This window comes from Aedes aegypti, chromosome 1, assembly GCF_002204515.2.
Source record: "Aedes aegypti strain LVP_AGWG chromosome 1, AaegL5.0 Primary Assembly, whole genome shotgun sequence".
Classification (NCBI taxonomy): domain Eukaryota; kingdom Metazoa; phylum Arthropoda; class Insecta; order Diptera; family Culicidae; genus Aedes; species Aedes aegypti.
In genome coordinates, this window is record NC_035107.1 from 266,715,444 (window position 1) to 266,740,560 (window position 25,117).

At 41.5% G+C, this 25,117-nt stretch overlaps 1 protein-coding gene across 1 annotated transcript in view; it reads left to right on the forward strand.

The window, feature by feature from the left end:
- LOC5567502 (GATA-binding factor C) overlaps positions 1-25,117 on the forward strand; it is a 678,672-nt gene that overhangs the window by 392,209 nt on the left and 261,346 nt on the right. The gene's annotated exons all lie outside the window — the stretch shown is intronic.

Here is a 25,117-nt window from a genome sequence, read left to right on the forward strand (position 1 = left end):
GTTTTATGACTTGGTTTAGTCTATGTTATCACAATGCAAAGCTTATTTCTGTGAATATCGTCTTTCGTGGAGGGGATCACTCGAACGACAAGGAATATCTGCACCGCTGTCATCGTCTAACATCTTTATTCACTTGTAGAGATATAAACAATTCCAGATTCAGTTTGAAGCATCAACATCATCATCTCAAGCTGTATATAAATGACATAAATAGTAATGTCTATAAATGCAAAAACATACCTACTTTACTTGATAGGCCAGAATTCGCTACAACAAATATACACAAATGGATGATTCTTCTCCACTGATCTGAGTCCTGAGGCAATTGTTTCCTGTCGCAGCCTGGTAGTAAAGTCCGGGGCTATAAAGCAAAGCTGGAGGTGTCTGGGTTCGATTCCCGAACGGTCTTTTCGTAACACGCTCTTCCACTACTTCAAACTTTTCACCACAAAGCACCATTTCACTAACAATTCACACACGTTCGAACCCACGCTGACCACCAGCTATCTTGTACTTTAAGAAGACAGGAAGACAGGAAGACTGAAAGACAAGAGGAAGACAGGAAGACTGGAGGACAAAATGACAGAAAGTGAGAAAAACAGAGAGACAGGAAGACAGGAAGATAGGAAGACAGCAATACAAGAAGACTGGGAGACTAGAAGACAGGAGGAATACAGGAAGCAAAACAGGGTGACAGCAAGACAGGAAGACAAGAATACTGAGAGACTGGAAGACTGGATGAAAGGAAGACAGAAGGAATACAGGAAGACGGAAAGACTGGAAGATAGGAAGACAATAAGACTGGAAGACAGGAGGAAGACAGGAAGACAGGAAGACAGGACGACATGGAGACAAAAAGACAAAAAGTCTGTTTCTTCTGATGCAATGTTCAATGTTTGGGGAAAATTTCTTTCACTCTTTGAATTTAAAATGCTTGATCCCGTGTCGAATCCCAGGTCAAAGAAAACTTGTCCCATGTCTTCCACAAAATTACCTCATCCAAAACAATAACCTTCCTACAATTTCTTTTGTCCATGTTCATACGAACTTTTCCCCGGTTGAAACGTTTGCAAAACAATGGACTCGTCTCTTGTTCGCCCTTTCCACAAGCACTGCAAGGTAAGTACTTGAAGTTCCGCCACCGCTCTCCGCGTTTGCTTCCAGACGAGCATCGAAATGCAAATAATTAAAACCGAACCAAAGAAGCGAAAAAACTAATTTGGTTTTTATGCTCACCGTTGGAGCGCCCGCCTGGGCATTATGCACACATTCTTGGTCCGGAACTTGCGGTGCCGCTTTTTTGTCTATATGGATACTGGCGGGGGGAAAAAGCGTTCTTGGGCGCAATATTCATGTGCGCTCTTGTCGCAGCCATCGCACACCGGAGTTATTTGAGTCAACCATGACCAAAATTATTTTCTGTTCTCATTCTAGTGGCGGCATCTTATTTTTCCATAATTTCTCAAAAAGAATTATTAGGAAAATGTCCATTAATTACTTAAGACAATTTTGGTGGTTTCTAACAGACCACCTTAGTACAATACCGCCTGCCACGTCAATATACTGATCAATGAGGGGAGAGATTTGAAGTGGCACTTTAACAGGGCCCACAGTAGACTGGATATTAGAGTGGTTCAAAATATCGTTTTTGCTCCACACCGCTCATTCGATTCTAGATCAAATTCTGAGTGCCCTCCCAAAATTTGAGCTCATTTGGATGAAAATTGAGACTGCACAAGCCATTCGAATTTTATATGGGAATTACTATGGGAAAACCAAGCAAATCATTCAATCGGTCATAGTGTTTGCCGATGTCCTCTTGGGGATTAGAGCTACGTTGATACTGTGAGATACATTCATCAGCTACAACTTTGCAGAAGACCGTTTTCAAATCGGATGCCTCAGCAATTAGTTATTGATTTTTGAATGAGTTGTAAAACTTTGGCTATAATTATTGGGCTGTTCTGCAGGCATCACTGGATATGTGCAGTAAAACATAGTAGCCATGATTTGTATGTGCTATCTTTCGCGCCAGGTGCAGCAATGTTGCCTGTTCAGAAGTTAAACGAGCACTGCTGAAGAATTTGAGACTGGATATAAATCAATAACTAATTACTGAGGCGTCCGATTTGAAAACGGTCCCATACATACTTTAAAGGGCTTGTGCAGTCTCAGTTTTCATCCAAATAAGCTCAAATTTTGGGAGGACATTCAGAATTTGATCTAGAATCGAATGAGCGGTGTGGAGCAAAAACGATTTTTTGAACCACTCTACTGGATATACCCCTGCATCTATGCAAATTCATGCGGTCTGTAAGATCACTTTTCATCTTGGTGCATTTTTTTGCCAAAATTCAACCTATTTGCAAATTTTGAATTCATACTTTTCGCACACTTTTCTCAAAAGTTGTCAACAATTGAGAAAATGTGTAGTTTGTCACAGAAAAAATGGGAAAATCGCTTTGATGCATTTTATATGTGCGATATTGCCTCCACTTTCTCTTATATATCGTTTTGTCTTAAATTCTGAGCAGACTCATATTCTGAACACTGGACTTTTGTATGGCGATTTGATTGAAATTTGTTGCTGGAATATGTCATCTAATGACAGAATGAACACAGTGTTCGGCATTTTAAGCAAAATGTTGCTCCATACTTAAACCTAAAACAAAACTAAACAAGTTCAAATAAATAATTTTATCGGCACACCCAATATATAAAAGTTAGAATCTGCGAAAAAATAAAATTTTTCACAAATATCAGCTAATTTATTCCTATCAGACGCATTTGATGTCGCTGTTGACCGTAAGTGTTCGGAATATAAGTCAAAACGGTACCATCATAAACGATGATGTGTTTTCTGGGTAGAAACACAAATGCTCAGTACTCAAAAACAGTTGCCCCAATTTGCTTCACTTTTCACAATAGATTTTCATCAAAATGAATAATCGAACCTGCGAAAAAATCTGTTGCCTGAGATATTTAAGTGGCTACCCGAGGGGGAAAGAATAACTCGTAATAACTTATGCATACCATATTATGGTATCATACCATAATAAGGTATTGTTAAGTTGTCAATAGCTCATTTTGGTATTGTAATGGTATTTGAAAAAAAAAAAATTAAACAATTAAAAATACTTCATTTTGGAATTCAATAGCTTTTGAGGACTGCTGGAGATATTGAACTATTATTGAAAAATTTCACTTATATATAAAAATCCATTAAGTATTATTTAGGTATTACAATGATGATCCAATTATCAACTTGGTTTTTGTAGAATATGCAGAAGGTATTATTTGAGGTATTTTACCTCTTATGCAGGGCTCATTCATACCTCATTCAGGTTGTGAGTATTGAAAATTATTTGGTATGGAATACCTCAATTTGGTTTTCAGCAGTTATTTTCTTCTGCTCGGGTAATGGTTACACGACGGTCCCCAATGAATTTCAAAATATCATGGAACCAATAACTGACACAGATTCCAAAAATAGGATGTTTTTTTTGTGAACTTTAAAAAGGCTTAAGGCAAAGTAGGTCGTCATTGAAATTTGTACTGGGCGTCGATTATTGTGACTAACTCATCCAACGTTTGCTAATTAAAAAAAAATCACTTGGTTTTGCACTGACATTGCTGAAAAAGTTTCAGCATACTTACTGTATGTAAGCGCAAATAGTGATAATTTTCTGAATCGGTTTTACTAAAGATGACTGAGTTTTATCACTTTGAAATAGCAAGCTGCTAAATCAACATGGCTACCAAAACGAATGACGGGCTACTTAGCCTTAAGCTCAATAAGGATTAAATGTTGCAGGGCACCTATCAGTGTTTGTTTGGTAGTGTAGAAAAACATAGCAACCCGACAATTTGTTAACTATACCTCGGTTAAAATTGAAAAACCGATTTTTTTTTTTGAGAAAACGCACACATGAGGCCCCAGTGTTGTGAAAAACTCAATTTTTCAAAACTCACGCTTGAGATTTTTCATGCGTGAGTTGTCAATCACGCAACTCAGCAGTCAAAAAATCATGGATGAGTTGGCTCACCTTTTTGACTCATTGTCTCGTATTTCCACAGTTTACTCACACACGGCAATAATTACTTGTTAGTCTGGTAAAATTAAAGCAATTCTTTCTAACGTAAACAACAATATTCGGGTCTCACGAGTTTTGGCCGGGTTTTGCGAATGAATCATTTTTTTACGGTTTGAGTTGATTGAGTTGATTTTGCATCAAAATCTCAAGCGTGAGATCTCAGGAGAGCGTATTGATTGACATTTGAGTGCGAGTCTATCAACACTGTGAGCCCCTACATATCGAACTTATCAACACATGGGATGGAAATCAAGGTGTAGTTGCAGATATGGCCATATGACATGTTTTTAATGAACTATTATTAATTTAGTGGTATACTAATGTATGGCCTACAAGTGTTTGAAACATAGTTTGCATCAGTGCTGGGAATAATGATAGTAGTAGGCATGAATTTCGCGAAAATCACATGGCTCTTTCCAATACAGTAGTTTAAAAACGTGAATCTCATCAAGTATCCTATGTTGGGTGCATGCATTTTCTAAAACGTTAGTGTCATTGAAGGCTTTAAATGCGAGTAATGCAGCAAGAATTAGAATATTTTTCTGCAGTAATTTTTGGTTCCCCTTAGCAACGGGTATTTTGCAATTTTCAATGCTTCATGCCTACAGCAGCGATGGGCGTGGCTTTCACTGGCTTCGCTGATTGTGATTGGCTTTGCTTGGCTACTGTAGAGTGAATTTCAGATTTTTTCCCAACCCTGGTCTGCACCTGAGAGAGACTCGCGAAGAGGAAAAATATCAACGTCATATGCAGCCCAGATTCCCCTCTCACGAAACGTCAAATGCAGCCCACCGTTTTTATGGCTGAAAAAGCGAAAAGTATTGTGTTCAAAGTAAACTGTTATTAAAAGCCTCAGTCAGCGGAGAAGTTTTTTCCAAAGTTGCTGATAAATCTAAGCAGAAGATCAATTATTTCTTATGTCTGCTACGTTTGCTGGCATGAAATTTCACTCAAACGGCTATTTACGATTCGATGTGATGCAAACTCAATCATTTTTTGCTGAGAGGTTCATGTGAGGATTTGAACAGCATGCGCATAATTGATATAAACACGAAGTGGAATAAGAAAAAAACTCAGCAATCACAGAAAAAGGAGACCGTCTTTGCGAGTCTCGTCTCAGGTCTGCACTATACATCAAGTTCAAGGTATTTTAATTGCCACTAATCAGTTTCAAACCGCTCTGAACCCTTATTCAATATTATTTGGGCTCAGAAGTGAAACAAGACTTTATGATATCATTGAGCCATAGAATTTCAAAACTAGGAAAGCACCGATGTTTGGTTTTATGAAAAGCTTTACTGCCCATAACTGCATAACAGTCACATTCGACATTTTTGACAATTTCGAGTTAATACCGGGGAGAGTCATCAAATAACAAATACTTTCGATCCACTTACTAAAATCTGTGAGATTGTTCTAGAAAATTCGAAAAAAAAATACCAAGTTATATTGTCACATTGGCAATTGTAACCGCATAACAGTCACATTGAGATTATACATGAGCCTTATAATGCAGTGGCAACGAAATTTCTATCAGAATTTTTTTCTGACTATTCACCCAATAAGCGATAAGAGTTGTACAAAAATTCAGCCTCAAATAAGCACTTTTGAATTCTAAGTGATTTTTTGAAATATCAGTTCTCTCCCATACTGCAATAAAATGCAATCTTGGTATCCCATTTACTCAATGCCTACTTTTGTCGAATGTTACAAATATGCAGTTGTGGGCAGTTTAGGCTGTGTGTATTTTTTTAATTGTAGAAGACTTACAGTACTGGATAGAATGAAGTACGCATTAGCCATTTTTAAACACAATGTTTGGTGGTGTGAATTTCGGATATGGAAATACTTCGAGCAAAATGTCATTCTACAAAATTGTGAAGTTTGATAAATCATATGAGATAGACGATAGTAAAATTGGATATTATTTCTTACCTACAATAATCAGAATCTTATTCGTCCCAAACAATAGCTCAACTTTGATCCTTAACCCTTCTACCAGCAGCTTTATATTTTACCGCACAAAATATATTCAAATCACAAACTGCCCCAAGGAATTCTGGAATTTCTCCGGGTCCAGATGAAGAATGATCAATATTGACACAGATTTTAAAACTAGAAGAGTTTTTTTGAGAATTTGTGAAAAATGGTGCAAAACTATCAAGAAAGAAAAATGTTATAGCATCTGAATATTTTTTTAACTGTAAAAATGAAGCTGCTAGTAGAGAGGTTAAATACGTTTTCAAGTTTTCAAAGAACAGAGTTGTAACAAGGTTGAAGGCGAATCGATACAGCAAAAATTGAAGCATTTCCAGCTTGTAGACGAATATGTTTGATTTTTAAGCTAAGCAACCAAAATTTCTTTTAATCTTTATCAGAACTTTTATTCGAAGTCATTGAAAACTGAAAAATTGCTTCTCCGGGAATTCATGTGCTCTCTGAAGTGCTTGACGATATGAATAAATAAAAAATCCTTATAAATTTTTCAGCTTTGTGGGCTTTCAGCTTTTTGTCCTCCAAAAGCCCCCCTTGGTTGCGTCACTGGTCCCAAATCAAACCCACGAACCCAATGTCCTGTAGAACAGGTCCGGGTCTTAGTATGTGTTTGTTTGAGTAAAAAAAAAATGTAAATTAAACGATCAGCCGATGGTAACGTCAAGCCTGCTAAAAAAATTGTTAACGGCTTGCCAAACATCGGCAACTTCGAAAAATTTCGGCTCACCTTAGTTGGCATTACACAAACACATAAGTTATCACATACATTCCTTCAAAACATAAGTTATCACAAATACTAATTTGATGCTTTGGCCTCACCTGTTAATGCCCCACATCGCCACAAACCCTCTATGGCATACCTAATTAAGTAATTACTCTCTCGTTGCTTTTTTTATTCTACCACACCTACACGATCGAACACGAAGCGCAATCTCGTTCTACCCGCTTTCAACTTCAACACGATTTCGAACCGCGTCAGTAGCAAATTGTGTTCTTTATGATACGTTGCTCAGCCGATTCAAGTCTTCGTTAAACTTTTACTCGTTTCTCCCGGTTACCCGCTCTTTCGCTTTGGGTTGTTTCAGTCAGCACGTTTGGTTTTATTCAACACACTATAACCTCAATTTACGAACTAGATCGGAGGTGCGCAAATTGAGTTGGTGCGTAAATTGAATCAGTGCGTAAAACGAGGGAACTTTGCTTGAGCTTGAGCTTGATTGGCCGCCCGTGGATGCTACTCCATGATCGCCAGATCAGCTGCACTTACACAAGGAAACAACCGAATGACTCCTTGGGACTAACAGGCATCCTCAGTGTATATGTGCTGGTGATCTTCTTTTTTTAGCGACAATGTTGCCTGCCACGTCAGAATGCAGACCAATGTGGGGAAAGGGGAGGAATTGATGATGCATTATTACTGACTCCCACGTAGACCGTATATACCACTGCATCTAAGACACTTCATGCGGGAGTGTATGGATTGGGGGAAAGGCATGGCAGAGAGGTTTGCTTTTGTGGTTAGCAGACTGCCTATGTATCAGGCGTAAGGAAAGGCATGCGCGTGGAAGAATGGAAGCGTTAGGAAACGGTTTCTCGTCCGTCTCTGGTTCTAGCGTTTGCTATGAACGAATAGGTTTGAGTGTGATAGATTTAGAATGGAATATAGAAGCAAGTGAGAGATATACAACTACAAAGTACGAGAAAAGGGACGGGCCTGGGATTGAACCCATGACCTTCTGTTCATGAAGCAGAAGCGGTAGCCATCAGACCACCAACCCCGTCATTTGCGTAAAACGAGGGAATTTAGTTCGTAAAACGAGGCCGTTTAGAGTCTACTTGTATGAAATTATTTTTATTATTTAGAAAAAAAAAATATGCTCTTTTAGCACCATTAACACATTATTGATACATTGGGAGTGTTTTGCGAAGACCCAAGCAGTTCGATTCATTTTCACGCGCTCGGAGTGTGTTTTCGGTGGCTTCGTTCGTTTGCCCAGTGCTATGCAAAGACCAGAGCAGAGTGCGTGGTCTTTTGATTCGGTTGCATGTTCCGGTGGGCGCAACGGAGTCAAGACCAATCGTGTTCGGTTCGTGTTGATCAAGTGCGAAAAGCTTCGTGTTCAACCGAGGATGAAGTACTTGTTATACACTTATTTTATTTTCAAACAAGCTATGAATGGTTCGTCACTACAAGTGTTTTCGTCATTGGTCAAAATAACCTTTGATTAGATTGACATTATGAATTGCGATATTTTTTGTTGCAACGTAACAATTTTTTTAAATTTTATTTTAATTTTCGAACATACTTTAAATGGTTCATCATTACATGTGTCGACAATACCCTTAACATACACTTTTAAAATACACAATCCTTTCTGTCTTGGTCATTACTAAAAATAACCTTTGAACAGATCGATATTATGTATGTCGACAGGGGACGGACCTGGTGTAGTGGTTAGAACACACGCCTCGCACGCCGAGGACTTGGGATCGAATCCCATCCCCGAGATAGTCACTAAAAAATTTCAGTGACGTCTTCCTTCGGAAGGGAAGTAAAGCCGTTGGTCCCGAGATGAACTAGCCCAGGGCTAAAAACTCCCAGATCTTTTTCCTCCCTCACTAACCACACCTGTTCCGTGATGGTTGTGGAGATGCAGAGGTATTCTCGGTCTTTAGAAGCAACGATCATTGCACAATAACGTTCCTTACCCTTCCCAACTGACTGTAAGGACTTGGTCGGCGCCGTTAGTGATCAATAATATGAGAGCTGCTAAAATTGCACTTCGAGAATATGCGGAAAATCCCATCTCTTATTCATTTGGATCGAAGTGCAATTCTTACCGGTTCGGATCAATCACGGAGTAGCAACCATTGACATGTACAGTCAGTCTATGCTATGCTATGATATGCTTAACACATTATTGATACCTTGGGTTCTAAATCAGGCTTGAATGTGTGCATGTTCAGATCTTCCAAGAACTCTTTGAAGTTTGGGCATATGATTCTACATGAGTTAACGGAGATCAATTTATCATTTCTATTCAGAAGAATGTCTCACAATACTGGACCCTAGAAGATTGTTTTATTTCTAAGAAGCGTTTGTATTGTCAGATCCAAGTTTTGGTAATTAAGTGAGTACAACAGGTGTTCTAGTTCACCCAAAAAAATCCTGGAATACATACCTGCAATGTGCTGCCATATTTAGCGATCCTTTATTTTTTTTATATGGCACAGACTCTTATCTATTCATAGTAGTAAAATGAGTATTTTTATAATTTGTGCGGATGTCCCAGGTCCTCCAAGGACTCCATTGAATATAGGCCTTGGGATCTACGACCGTGATAAGAGATTAGAGGTTAGTTTTCAAATACTCCACAGGCCCCTAAGCATTATTGTGAGCAAACAGTGTATTGTATTAATTTATGTGGATGTCCTAGGTCCTCCAAGATCTATATCAAATATAGGTCAGAGGATCTACAAACGTAACCAATTATCAATAGATGCTTTTTTGATATGGCACAGGCTCTTATTTATATGTAGCCGTAAAATGAGTATTGTTATAATTTGTACCGATATATAAGGTCATCCAAAGACTTTATTAAATATAGACCTTTGAATCTACAAACATGATCAATGGTCTATAGGTATTTTTTTTTAAATATGGCACAGTCTCTTAACCATTCATTTAAGTCAACGGAACATTTTATTTTTTTTTATTATTGACACTTTACATCATATACAGATGCTTTCGTGTCCTATGAAATATGTTAAATACATTGATCATTTCATTTTTCCTGTCAATTCCGCAATCATTCGATCATGGCGAACATTTTATCGATTTATACGGATGTTTTTGGTGCTGCAAGGACTCCATTGAATAAAAGCCTTTGGATCTACGGCCATAATAAGCGATTAGAAGATATTTTTCAAATACTCCACAGGCCCCTTACCATTCCTGTGGATAAACGGTGTATTGCATGAATTTGTGTGTCTTCGGTCCTCTAAGATCTCTATCGAATATGGGCATTAGGATATATAAGCGTAACCAATCATCAATAGATAGTTCTTCAATATTGCAAAGGCCTCTTACTATCCATATTAGCAAACGAAGTGTTGCATTGAGTTGTGTCGATGTTTTTGTACTTCCAAGGACTCTACGATATATATGCCTGATTATCTACAAACTTAAGTAGTTGTACATTGATGATACTTATATTACTTTGTTATACAAGTGACGTCAATTATATATGCGTAAAAATAGACTTCGTTGATTGAGGGTTTGGTGAATTGAATTTAAAAATTGCGTCAGATTTTCGTCAACAATATTCTCCAAACGTAGGTCGCCATCTTGGATTCTAAAATTGCGTCAGACATCGATTTTCGTCATCCCCTCGTCGTGCCCGTTCCGAAAATACCCATATTGTATGGGTTTCCAACGGTTTTCCTCAACCTGAGATCAATAATTTCCCACAGAATTGTCAAAACTCAATTTACGCACTGCGTAAAAAGAGTGACGTAAATTGAGTTTACTTCGTAAAAAAGTGACTTAAATTGAGGTAGCGTAAGAAAAGACTTCGTAAATTGAGGTTTTAGTGTACACACACATCAAATTAGAACTCTTTATATCGTTATTTCTACCAAATTTTCCAGAAAAGGATCTTTTTAAGCAAGCTTTTTTATTGCCACTTCGGACACTCACGTATTGTATTGAATTCGGGGTAGCGATACCAGAATAATGCAAACAATGTGGCAAGTTTCAAGAATACTCTCTTTGAAAACTGAAAAGTATAAACTGCATTATGAATATTCAATCAATTCGATTATAAAAAAATATGGGATTGTAAAGGGTGTCTACAAGTGAAATTTTCTGCAATAGGGTCCTAAAGCCCTGTCCTAATTTTAATACCAAACGCATAAGTTTAGGCCAAAAAAACATGTTTACTTTACTTTACTGTTAATAGAATTTTCAAAGCTTTTCTAAAAAAGTTCATTACAGACAATATAAGCTCTAGTTATAAATAAGAAAAAAAGACTTTTCTCCATCTTTAAACATTTTACATTGTTCTTCTTCTTTCTGGCGTTACGTCTCAACTGGGACAAAGCCTGCTTCTCAGATTAGTGTTTTTATGAGCACTTCCACAGTTATTAACTGAGAGCTTTCTTTGCCCATTGACCATTTTTGCATGTGTATATCGTGTGGCAGGTACGATGATACTCTTTGCCCTGGGAATCGAGAAAATTTCCTTTACGAATAGATCCTCGACCAGTGGGATTCGAACACACGACCCTCAGCATGGTCATGCTGAATAGCTACGCGTTTACCGCTACGGCTATCTGGGTCCCTCATTGTTCTTTACACGTAATAACATCATCAGTATAGTATTGTCTATGTTAAGGATACATAGCGGTTTAAAAAATCTCAATTTCTAGATTTTTTAAATTATGGCCATGAACTTGTTTCAGTTATCCCCCTATGCGTCGTCTTCGTCGTCGAAGGGATGGGCCGCAGGTTGGAAAGTTTTCACCGCCATATTTTATTTAATTCCATTTGCGATTAACTTTGTGTTTGCTCTGGTTCCTAAGAGAAAAGCAACGACGACGACCATCGTCGTTAGCCAGGTAATTTCCTGGAAGCAAAAAACTTACACACCGGTAGAACCTTCGATGGCTGCTGCTTCTGCCGAAGCGAACCGATGCGATGGCAGACCATATGCAAAAATAAACAGAACGAATCTAATTACATGCATGAAGTTCATAGGAGCAGGGCTTTTCGCAAAGCATATTGAGCCTCTTTTCATGTGCGAAGAGCGGATTTCGAGTTCGATAGACAAGCCAGCAATCGTCTTGCTGCTAGACGGTAACTGTGTGTGACCTTATTTCGGTTCTTGGAAACCCCCAAACACAAATTTCTCCTCCAAAAAACCGTTCGGTGGCCAAAAGGCCCCTCGAAAGCGTACACACACTTTAATTAAACCGAGAGAAGTATCTCCTCGAACAAAACCACACAAACACCCCGACAACAGAAAATGATTGTTGTTGAAGCCGCGGGCTGCTGTTCGCTACAAGTGGACATCTCGAGAGTCCTTCAGTGAGGCAGTACTTGGCTACCGTGTGAGAGTATTCGACCGGAGTGCTACCTGCATGACTGCGTACCTGGTTCTCAAAGTGCGCGGCGCGGCATTACGTAATCCACGCAGAGTGGTACTTTCTAAGCTTGGCCCCGCACAAGAAAGGCTGCCGACCATTTGAAGGCTTGGATTTGTTTGGTAGGAGCTTTGATTGCTCTTTAATTTTTCGTTGGACTCCCGCAAGAGCTGTTCCATGTGGAGAGGGGGGAGGACAAGCCAAACAGCTGGAGATGGATGTTTTGGTACTTGAACTTTCCTTCACCGACCGGAGACGTGAAGAGCTATCAAGCGACACGATTTGGGACGCAGAAGGTTTACTACGAGGCGATGATCATTATAACAAATGGGGAGATGTACAGGGACGACTGTTGATGTCTGTTAAATCGTAAATTTGTTTTGAAGGTGGACTTTGATATGTTGCAAGTTATATTCAACGGGTCACTTTTGAACGTACCAGAGATAAAAAAGATTCTCGTTTACATATTGTTTTTGAAGAGTTTCCTACAAATTCGTAATAAATTGAGAATTATTCGGAAATGTATTTGTTTGTATTATTGAGTTACTTGTGAATCGCTGGTTATGCCTTATCATTCCTCCAAACTCAGTGAGAACTTCTAGTAAAACTCTGACAATCTCTGTATATTATTTTAAACTACATGGAATCCTCCAAAAATACCTTGGGAACATCTGAAAACTGAGAATAAGCGTGATCAATGATGACCACATTTAATTCGTAAAACTTAAACAATCGAAATTACACAAAGGTCCAATGAATGCGGCTTAAGATTAGCTTACCATTCTAAATATACCCAAATCGAGAGCTCCAAATTTAAAAGCTAATAACGGCGCCAGCCACGTCCTTACGGTCATCAGAGAAGAGAAGGAATGTTAGTCAGATAACCATTGTTATTACCCAGACAACCAGAAGTCACATGAAAGTTCACGTAATAACTCGTTTATTCATACAAACTACATCAAAACCGCAAAACATGGTGGATGAAAACGTCAGATTGATGAGTTTCCTCGGATAAAATGCTTCTTTTCTGAGTTTATTCGTACATTTTGTTTCGTCCCGTACACTCATACAAAGTAAGTTGAATCAATCCGTAGCAGCTGTCAAATCAACATTTGTTATCATAAGTTAAGTCGCATAAGATTACAGGTTAGTTCGGTAGAAAATTTACACTCTCGCATTGTATGCTATTATTCATCACATAATACATGCACGTATATCGCCTCCACTTCCGTATGTAGAAGGCCTTTTCGTGACATCTTATAAGTGAAATTTTGCACATACAAAGAATCCAGGTGATTTCGTTATACGTATATTTTGGTTGTCTGGGAGAGACCGATTATATCTCTGCATCTCCACAGTTGTCATAGAAGGATATTGGGTTAGTGGGATAAGGTAAGGATCTGGGAGTCACCTAGGGTTGGTGATACGATACATGATAATACATTCATGCCTAACCCGATTCACGAACACCTTATTGCACGCCACGCCATGTATTATCCTAGCTTAACGTTCGGCCCAAAGGACCAATGACTACTCCACGTTGTTCTGTATACACTTGCTACTCGCATGGCCATGAGTCGGAACGTGCTGTTGAGCTTGTCCTGATTGCGCTTGGTTTGCAATGCTGCACCCCACGCCGCAACTCCGTATTTCAGTGTCGACGATGATATTCTAGCCAGAAGACACCTCCTACTGTTTATCGGCCCATGAACGTTCTACATGATCCTTGAAAGTATGTTGGTCGCCTTTGCCGCCTTCTCAACTTCATAGCCGACGTGGCTGTTAAAGTTTAGCCGTTCGTCTACGATTACGCCCAGGTGTCTGAGCGACCGCTGTGATGATATGACATGTCCCCCGATTATAATATCAGCGTATTCCAGCACGCGTTGCACCTCCGTTTTGCGGTGGGCTATCTTCAGCTTGACTTCATTCATGCAATTTTCGACCGTGCCCATTGCATCCGTACCTAGCACTTCCACTCCCTCCAGTGTTTTGTCGGTTACTGTTAGGATGACGCCATCAGCAAAGCCGACGATCTCGACGCCCATTGGTAACTCTAGTGATAGGACCCCGTCGAACATCCTGTTCCACAGCGTCGAACCCAGTATGAACCCTTGCGGTTACATACATCAACATCCAATTCTCGAAATAGCTCTGCAGAATCCGGCACAGGTAGTCAGTTATCCGCATTCAATGCAGCGCTGTGTCGATGGATTCCCAATTGAACGCTATTGAACGCGTTCTTAACGTTTTTCGTTACTATGACGCAGTAACCATTTCCTCTTCGTTTTAGCTTCGATGCCTTCTCGGCCCTCTCCAGGACCGTCTGAATACCGTTGAATTTCCTTTCCGGAATCCGACTTGTCTTTTTGATAGTTCGTTCTTGTTCTCCGTACATTTAACCACCCTGTTTAGGATGACCTGTTCCAAGAGTTTGCCCAGTATATACAGCAAGCATATAGGCCTGAATGATGATGAATCACCGCGTGGTTTTCCTGGCTTCAGTAGCAGCACCAGTTTCTGGATCTCCCATATATCTGGAAGCGAACCTTCGTCCAAGCATTTCTACATCACCTTCCGGAACATATCAGGGTACGCTAGGATCACTGCTTCAAGTGCCATATTCGGTATTGCATCCGGTCTGGGAGCCTTTCTCATTCCCAATGCTTTCGCCGCTGCTACAAGCTCATCATTGGAGACCTGACGATCTTCGGCGTTTGCTTCTTCCTCGTCGGCATACTTTGTGGGTGGCCACGGTTTCAGATCATGCGTTGGAAAGACACCCTCGACGATAACTCTCAGCTTTTCGACACACGTTTCAACCGGCATTTCATTTCACCCTTGATCATTTCACCACTACCGGTCACCAATTCTGTTCCTCTGCACTGCCACAGTGTTCCGCTGGCCAATCCTGTAACGTATCACCTGGTGATCGCTACCCGAGGAGGAACAAATAACTACCCAATAACTTATGCATACCATTTTTTGGTATCATACCAAAATTAGGTATTGTTCAGTTGTTAATACCTCAATTTGGTATTATAATGGTATTGAAAAAAATCTTTAAAACAATTAAGAATACCTCATTGAGGTATTAAACAGCTATTGAGGTCTGCTGGAGGTATTGAACTATAATTGAAAAATTTCATTTTTATATGAAAATCCATCAAGTATTATTGAGGTATTACAATACCTGATCTAGTTATCAGTTTGGTGTTCGTAGAATATGCTTGAGATATTATTTGAGGTATTTTACCTCTTATGCAGGGCTAATTCATACCTCATTCAGGTATGCAGTATTGGAAATTGTCTGGTATGGAATACCTCAATTTGGTATTCAGTAGTTATTTTCTTCTGCTCGGGTATGGGTGTATTCTTCGCTTACCCTCCAGCTCATGTTGTCCGCTAGTGATAGGCAACAAAATGTTAGGTCGATGATCGCCTCCTGTCCGTCTTTCCGAAATGTGCTAACCGAAGGCACCGTTCATCTAGATTTGCTAGAGCCTCCAGTAGGTTGTCACCTCTGGCATTGATTACCTTGCTACCCCACTCTATGGCCCATGCATTGAAGCCATCCCCAATCAGCCCTGGTTTTCGATCAACTAACTCGTCAGGCAACTCCTCCAACATCCGACTAAATTCTTCGAGCGTCCATCTTGGCGGCACGTAGCAGCTGCAAAAGTAGATTCCGTTGATATTTGCGATCACGAACCCCGCGTTTGGCAAACACTTTCTGGATAGGAAACCTACCCGTCACCGCTGCGCCTGTGCTATCTACCACCCAATATGGTGTTATGGAGTAGTACTTGATACCGTTCATCGCATCGTAACACATGGTTTCTGTGCCGGTGTCGCAGTGATTCAGCTTGATCTGCGTTACCCCCGTTAATGTTGGGCTGCGATCGCCTTTTGATACGCACGGCAATTGAAACTGCCCGTCGAATGGGTGTTTCTTCGCTCGGGGAAGTAGAGCAAGCACCTTGGTCGATTTTGCAGTGTTTTCCGATGTGATCTCTTATTGACTGTTTAACGATAAACTTGCGACGATCGACGCGAGACCATATTTCATATAACGGAGGGTATTAGAACTAACTTGGAGGTGATGCTTTGGAGGTTATTTGGCAATTTGGAGGTTAAAGTCCCCTCCAAACACTAGCGATTTTGCGGTGGAATGTTGATGTTTGATGACGAATTCCACACTTTCTGCATAGTTCGGTTCTGTCCAGACCTTCATAACTCGCCGCCGGGTGTCCGAAATCCATGTAATTGAAGCATCACATCGGTTCTCATCTTGCCTTTCTCCACCAGTTTGTTCGCCATGTCAACTGGTAGCCGAGTTGTCGCTGACAGTGTGCCGTCGTACGACTTACGACTTACATCTCCAAGGCTGCATCGCTCACGCAGCTCCTCACTCACCTCGTCCACGGTTGTTATCTAGTCCAGATATCTGCACTCAACAACTGCTTCCTGAATAAGTGCTCCTACGTCCGTCTCGCTCGCCAAAAATTTCGCAACTGGCTTCTGATAGACTGAGCTCTTGATTGCTGGGCCACTCTTTAGCTCAAACAGTATCTCCCCTTTCTGGGTGCGTCGTCTTCTATGTTCTCTCCTGGTTTCCGGCTTCGTTTCCGAGACAGACTGCCAAATCAGCTGCTGGGCTGCATCATAATGGTTTAAATTTAACTGTGATACTTCCGTTTTGGCTGCTTTGATACTCCGCTTGTGCCCGGACATTTGGGTCCGCCCGTTAAGTATCCGTTGTCTGCTCTGTTAATTTGCTTACAATCACTTGCCCTATGGCCTTCGGTACCGTATTTTCTTACTTCTGTCGGGACCATTGCATTTCCACGACATATGGCCCTTCCCGAAAGACTTGAAGCAAACTTCAAGAGACTGTTCTATGGTCAGCCGGCGAACCGACCAACTTACCTTGCGTATGCCCAAACTCAAAGCTTTGCTAGCCTCTGCAACCGGCAGTCTGATCGCCGCCACCTGGGTGCCCTGAGGGCCCTATTAATGTGGATGGCCTTACTGGCTACGGCGATGTAGATCTAGATTTTTAAAACTGGAGTCAGGGATCTTACATCAACCTTGTCGCCAAGTACTTTTTGTGCTAGTTGCTTATAGGCTGCACCCTTTTGCTTGGCGTCCTTCTTTAAGACTAGGGTCATTTCACCAATCCTATTCCTCCTTATACTCCGCCCATCTGCACCCAATGGCGATAACTCCTCCGTGCTTCGCATCGCCTTCAGAACCTCGGCGTATTTCGTTTCCTCCATTTTGATAACGAGGGCCTCGCCTAAGTTCCTAAGTTTCACTGTATTTGGTTTGATATTCACCTTAATTTCAATTTCTAGTTACCGTAAAACGGGGTAACTTTGATAGTTTTTTCGAAGAAAACTTCAATATTTATGCATGCTGTTTCAAAGAATTACAATTTATATTTTTAAAACAAGTACTGACATCCTAGCTATCGATTGCACTTGATAGATTGCCAAAAGATTTATTCTGAATGGATATATATATATATTTTTTAATATAATCGAAAGTCGGTATTCTGTTTCGGGGTTACTTTGATAATGCAGTATAAATCGAACAAGATTGAATGAATTACGGTTTGTTTTGATGGATAATCTCTTATGGGCCTCCTTAAGAGTCGCTAGGCCAACCAAGCAGGAAGTTGACATAGTCCATCATGAGGCACTATATTCAGAACCAGATCAGACGGGGGCAGCCTGCGCCATTAGCCAAACTTATCAACTCCCCAGCTTGAAGTGATCCTGGGGACCCCTTCCAGACCCCTGGACTTTGAACCCTGCCGCCCCGGTAGATCTTACCGTATCGCCAGATCAGCTGCACTACACAAAAAACCAACCAGATGACTGTTTGTGACGTACAGACTTCCTCAGTGTATAAGTGCTGGTGATCTTCTAGTTTTGAGCAACAATGACCCTGCCACGTGATTGGTAAATGGCTGGGCATGGCGTACCATTGGTACCTCGCGTACCTGCAGGAATAAAGTAGACCCCTTTATGCGGTCCTTAGCCTCTTGCCCAGCAACTCCTATCCCTACCTCCTCATGGTACTGGCCGGGGTACGACTAACCTTGGTGAAGATCGGGTAACCAACCCCCGGTGGGAACTTTGGTCATATGCTGACAGGGAAGAGGGGGTTTGCTTTTGCTTTTGCTTCTGCAAACCTTGAGCGTCTGTACTCCATGTAAGGAGCGGCTCACAACAGCGTCTGTTCCCCATGTCAGGGGCGGCTGATCATCGTCCGAGTGCCAGAGAAAGACTCTAAGCTAAACTGTGCACTATGGTCCTCCGAACAATTAGGGGGAATGGTCTTCCGGAAATCTAGGGGGTTGGTGTCAGGCCCTGCAAGCCAGCCGTAAAAAAATCAAGCAACGAATAATCAACGAGAGAATTCGAACCAGAACAATCGGCGAAGACCACAGCGACGTAAAGGGACTAGCGATTGGAAGCTGGGTACGTGGAACTGTAAATCTCTCAACTTCATCAAGAGCACACGCATACTCGCCGACGTGCTGAAGGACCGCGGATTCGGCATCGTAGCGTTGCAGGAAGTGTGTTGGAAGGCATCAATGGTGCGAACGTTTAGAGGTAACCATACCATCTACCAGAGCTGCGGCAATACACATGAGCTGGGAACAGATTTTATAGTGATGGGTGATATGCAGAGGCGCGTGATCGGGTGGTGGCCGATCAATGAACGAATGTGCAAGTTGAGGATCAAAGGCCGGTTCTTCAACTTCAGCATAATAAACGTACACAACCCTCACTCCGAAAGCACTGATGATGATAAAGACGCTTTTTACGCGCAGCTCGAACGCGAGTACGACAGCTGCCCAAGCCACGACGTCAAAATCATCATAGGAGATCTAAACGCTCAGGTTGGCCAGGAATAGGAATGCAGACCGACGATTGGAAAGTTCAGTGCCCACCGGCTGACGAACGAAAACGGCCTACGACTAATTGATTTTGCCGCCTCCAAGAATATGGTCATTTGTAGCACCTGCTTCCAGCACAGCCTTCCATACCGATACGGCTAAAATATTAACGTCCCATAAAAAAATATAAAATTTCCATAAAAAATGCAAAATTTGCCAGTAAAGAAACAAGGGTAAAATCAACGACGGCATGACCTATCTTGGCGCTAACATCAACTCTGACCACTATCTGGTGATGATCAAACTGCGCTCAAAACTCTCCGTCGTTAACAACGTACTGTACCGACGGCCGCCCCGGTATGACCAAGAGCGGCTCAATCAACCGGATGTCGCAGCGGCATACGCGCAGCACCTCGAGGCTGCATTATCGGAAGAGGGTGAGCTGGACGAAGCCCCTCTTGAGGACTGCTGGAGAAAAGTAAAAGTAGCCATCAACAATGCAGCTGAGAGCAACGTCGGGTAAGTGGGACGGAGTCGACGGAACGATTGGTTCGACGAAGAGTGCTAGGAGGTTTTGGAGGAGAAGAATGCAGCGCGGGCGGTCATGCTGCAGCAAGGGACCCGGCAGAATGTGGAACGCTATATACGGAAACGGCAACAGCAGACCTGCCTCTTTCGGGAGAAAAAACGCCGCCTGGAGGAGACGGAGTGCGAGGAGATGGAACAGCTGTGCCGGTCTCAAGAAACGCGTAAGTTCTATCAGAAGCTCAACGCATCCCGCAACGGCTTCGGGCCGCGTGCCGAGATGTGCAGGGATAAGGATGGGAGCATTCTGACAGACGAGCGTGAGGTGATCGAACGGTGGAAGCAGCATTTCGACGAGCACCTGAATGGCGCTGAGAGCACAGGCAATGAAGGACGGGACAACGGAGGAAATGCCTTCGTCAGTACTGCAGAGGATGGAAACCAACCAGCCCCCACTTTGAGGGAGGTTAAGGATGCCATTCACCAGCTCAAGAACAATAAAGCTGCTGGTAAGGATGGTATCGGAGCCGAACTCATAAAGATGGGTCCGGAGAGGCTGGCCATTTGTCTGCACCGACTGATAGGCAAAATCTGGGAAACAGAACATCTACCGGAGGAGTGGAAGGAAGGAGTAATATGCCTCATCTACAAGAAAGGCGACAAGTTAGATCGTGAGAACTTTCGAGCGATCACCATTCTAAATGCAGCCTACAAAGTATTATCCCAGATCATCTTCCGTCGTCTGTCACCTGTAGTAAACGAGTTCGTGGAAAGTTATCAAGCCGGCTTCGTTGACGGCCAATCGACAACGGACCAGATCTTTACTGTACGGCAAATCCTCCAAAAATGTCGTGAATACCAGGTCCCAACGCATCACCTATTCATCAATTTCAAGGCGGCATACGACAGTATCGACCGCGTAGAGCTATGGAAAAACATGGGCGAGAACAGCTTTCCCGGGAAGCTCACGAGACTGATAAGAGCGACGATGGAAGGTGTGCAAAATTGTGTTAAGGTTTCAGGCGAACACTCCAGTTCGTTTGGATCCCACCGTTGACTACGACAAGGTGATGGACTTTCGTACCTGTTGTTCAATATTGCGCTAGAAGGTGTTATGCGGAGAGCCGGGCTTAACAGCTGGGGTACGATTTTTACGAGATCCAGTTAATTTGTTTGCTTCGCGGATGATATGGACATCGTCGGCCGAACATTTGAAAAGGTGACAGACCTGTACACCCGCCTGAAACGCGAGGCAGCAAAAGTTGGACTGGTGGTGAATGCGGCCAAGACAAAGTACATGCTAGCTTGTGGGGCCGAGCGCGACAGGACTCGCCTAGGTAGCAGTGTTACGATGGACGGGGATACTTTCGAGGTGGGCGACGATTTCGTCTACCTTGGACCCTTACTGACGGCTGACAATAACGTTAGCCGTGAAATACGGAGGCGCATCATCAGTGGAAGTCGAGCGACGACGCTCGAGGAGGACCTGCAAGCACTTGGAGCCTTCGAACGTCGGATATAGGACGATCTTCGGCGGTGTGCAGGCGAACGGTGTGTGGCGGCGAAGGATGAACCACGAGCTCGCCCAATTCTACGGCGAACCCAGTATCCAGAAGGTTGCCAAAGCTGGAAGGATACGATGGGCAGGGCATGTTGCAAGAATGCCGGACAGCAACCCTGCTAAGATGGTGTTCGCTTCGGATCCGGTTGGTACAAGAAGGCGTGGAGCGCAGCGAGCTAGGTGGGCGGATCAAGTGCGTATCGATTTGGCGAGCGTGGGGCAGAACCGAGGATGGAGAGATGTAGCCACGAACCGAGTATTGTGGCGTGAAATTGTTGATTCAGTGTTATCTATCTAGATGTTTACTAAATAAATGAATGACCCTGCCACGTCAAAATGCAGGCCAATGAGAGGAAGGAGGAGGAATTGATGTTGCAACAAACTGGCTCTCACAGTAGACCGGATATACCCCTGCATCTACGCCAGTTTATGTGGGATGGTATAGGAGTAAAGTAAAAAAAAGCAAACCTATTAGCAGACTGCCTGTGTATCAGGCGTACTATAATGCTGGAAGAGTTCAAGTGGAGGGAAACGGTTTCTTGTTCGTCTCTGGTTCTAGGGATTGCTAAGAACAATAAGGTTAAGAGTGGAGGATAGAAGCGAATGAAAAATATAATTACAAAGTACGAGGAAAGGGACGAGTCTGGTATTATGCCCACGACCTTATGCTTATGACAACTAAACCACATTCCCCGTCTAAAGGAAGCTCTTAGTTGATCACTGTGGAAGAAATAATACAACACTGCTTAAAAATAGGTTCTGTACCATTTGAAATTTAACGTCCAAAAGAAGAAGACTTGATGGAATCCAACATTCACGGTCACTTTTTTCCAAACGACTACTCCATACCAAATTAGCCGACTTAAAATTGGAATTGATAATAATTACTATTTGCAGCAATAATAGCCAGCAAATTGCCATTGAATGCCTAATACTTACCCCAGCAAAGGCCACCGTCTCACTTCTCGCTGTGAAGCGCTAGTTCGTTAGTCAGCTGCTGCAGTCTGCTCGTTTAAGAGCTTAGAAGACGAACCCTTTCAAGTACCGTACTCCGGGGTAACATTGATCATCTTTTTGAATATTTCTTAAATATTTCGTTTGAAAATGCAAATGCTGCAAATTTTATATTTTTTAAACAAGTACTGCCACCCATAGCTCATGACTATATAGTGTATTTGGTTTTAGAAAGATTGAAGCATGTTTTAAAAAATCTTTTAACTAATTTTTTGATTAAGCTGATACGGGGTAACATTGATCACCTATGTAAACAACGTTCGATAATATTGAAAATGTCGTTACTTAGGGTAAATCGCCAAATGTTGAACGGTTAAGATAGACAATTTTTTGTTATTTGATTTTCATGGAAATTTTGATAGAAAGGTTGCTAAAAAAAGCATTCAACACCGTAGACGATTGTTTAACATTATTTCTGTAACATTTTTAGCACGGTAATGTCCATTTTTAATTGTAAAAATATATATTTAAAAAGATAGTTCTATATCCAATTGTTGAACACATACATAACACATCTTATCCTAATGTTGAACGATTGTCGCTAAATGTTGACCGTTTTACTCCCGCATTCATTCAACTTGCAAGTTCGCGCTCCTCGTCGGTTGTGAGGCCAGGGTTAGGTCCGCGAAGCACTTTCCCTGACCACTCTGGGCTGAAACGGAAGTGAATCGTCCCCTACGACTCTCCATAGACTTTAGCGGCTTCTCCGAATGTACATTATTTTCGACATTACAGCATCAATCGCGAGATTGAGGTTATACTCCGGATAAATCGGCTGCCGATGCGTAATTTCAATCATGGTGTAAACAAACAAACGGTGATGGCATTGATGCCATAGTGAAGATAGTGAAATTTGAAAAAAAAAAAAAAAAAAAAGAATCAGAATGGCTATGGGAATGGGATGCAATTAATTATACTTTTCTGAATCGCGTTTTTCACCATTGCAACATACACCAATAATTATGCAACAGATATTTAAAGCAAAAAACAATACTATATTGTGTAATGCAATATTCCATTTCAATATAGGTGTTTGGTACGAAAATAAAAAATCTGGCAATACTGTTGATGAAACCAAGCCTTTCATGTTATGCTAGTGTTCAACAAATGGAAAATGTACGTGAAACGAAAATGCAATTGAAAATGATTTTATGTATTTAAAAGATACGAGTTAATTGTACGGATGTTTAGAAAATAACTAAAGTAGACTTTTACTGATATCGTGAATAGATGCTTAACCCAATATACGTAGTATGTTTTACCACACAGCTTATTTCATAACAGCCCCAGCTTAAGTTATTTTTTAAGAGAATTGAAATTTTTGTTCCACCTACCGATAAAAATTTTCAATAAATATTTCGTTTCAGAAATTTATATGCTAATTAAATTTATTGTGTCCAATAGTACAGCTAACTTACAAAATAATCTGTATAATTTATTGAAACTGTTTGAAAATGGTTCAATTTCCTGTTTTAACATGGTTTGTACTGATCGTTCAACATTTGGGTAGCGTTCAACAATTAGCGAATTACCCTACTTAAATCATGGTCCCTGAAGCCGAATATGAGAGCCAAACGCTTACAAATCATTTACATTTCGAGTTATTTTAAAATTAAAAACACCTCGAACCATGGAATACACCTAAAGGTAGGCAATTTCCTAAGGGATTTTAACCCTCTTAGCAGTAATTCGGTAATGTTACCTAATTGGACATACTTTTGAAAGTTTTAACAACGGAATCGTTTTCGTCGATGCCATTTTGAGTAAGAACCGAATTTTCCGAGATGAGTCATTTCGATCAATTTTAATTAACGAGATGAGTCGTTTCGATCAATTTTACCCTGCTGATCAATGATACCCCGAATTGCGGTATCTTTAAGTGCGCCGTGCAATGCAGACGCGGGCGCGGTTCAAGTATGCGGATCGTTATTACTTTTAATTGTTCGCGAATTGGAAGAACAGAACGCTGCCCCTGGCTCTCTGCCGGCAAAACCGAGCCCCCCTTAACCTTCGAAACAGTTAAGGTTTGAAATATACGTGGAATGCACTCATTGACTTCTGCTGCCGCCACGCGCTGTGTTAGAACAATCACTCGGAATGGTCGTATCCACTCGGATAGTTTTCCGCCGCGCCATTCGAGGAAGCATCCCTCGAAGTCATCGGTAACCTATTTGAGCAGCAGAACGGTTCGCGGTTAGCCTTGCCAATCACCGCCTGCAGCACAAAAGGGCGTTATATAAAGGCATCAAACTATCGAACTGGAAGTTAATCTTTTTTTTATGGACCAAACTCAATCCGTCGAGCCGGTTGGAATGCATAATGAATCGCCGAAGCGCCCGCTAATATTCTTTTCGCATTTTATTGTTTCGATTTTTCTCGTCAATTTTTGCTACGCTTCCCTCCAAACGGGGCAAATGCACTTACTTCAGTTGCTTGCCGGGGTGTTTAGCTAGAAACGTCATAAAAAAAAGATTTCAACGTGATGTGCCAAACTGCGCTTGATGTGGAAAACTTTTTGCACTTTCTGTTACGGAGAGCTGGGCTTTGCGATCATAAAACAATAAACAATGTTTCACCGGTAGGCACTCGAAGTGCTACTGCTGTTCTATTGGGTGGCAATGGGGCTCTCTGAACACAAATGAACGCAGTCTCGCTGTCTAACATTGATGATGATGATTATACATTTCCTGGTTGTGCAATTTCCACGTTCTTAACGATGAATTCTGGATGTTTTAGTGTTTTTTTTTTTGCAAAGCCATTTGTAGTTACACTTTTATAATTGCAATTAACTCAGGAAGTGGTTCGCAATTGGTAATTGTAGCTGGTGAAATCTAAAGTGGCTTCGAACATTAAAATGTGAAGCAATCTATAAAC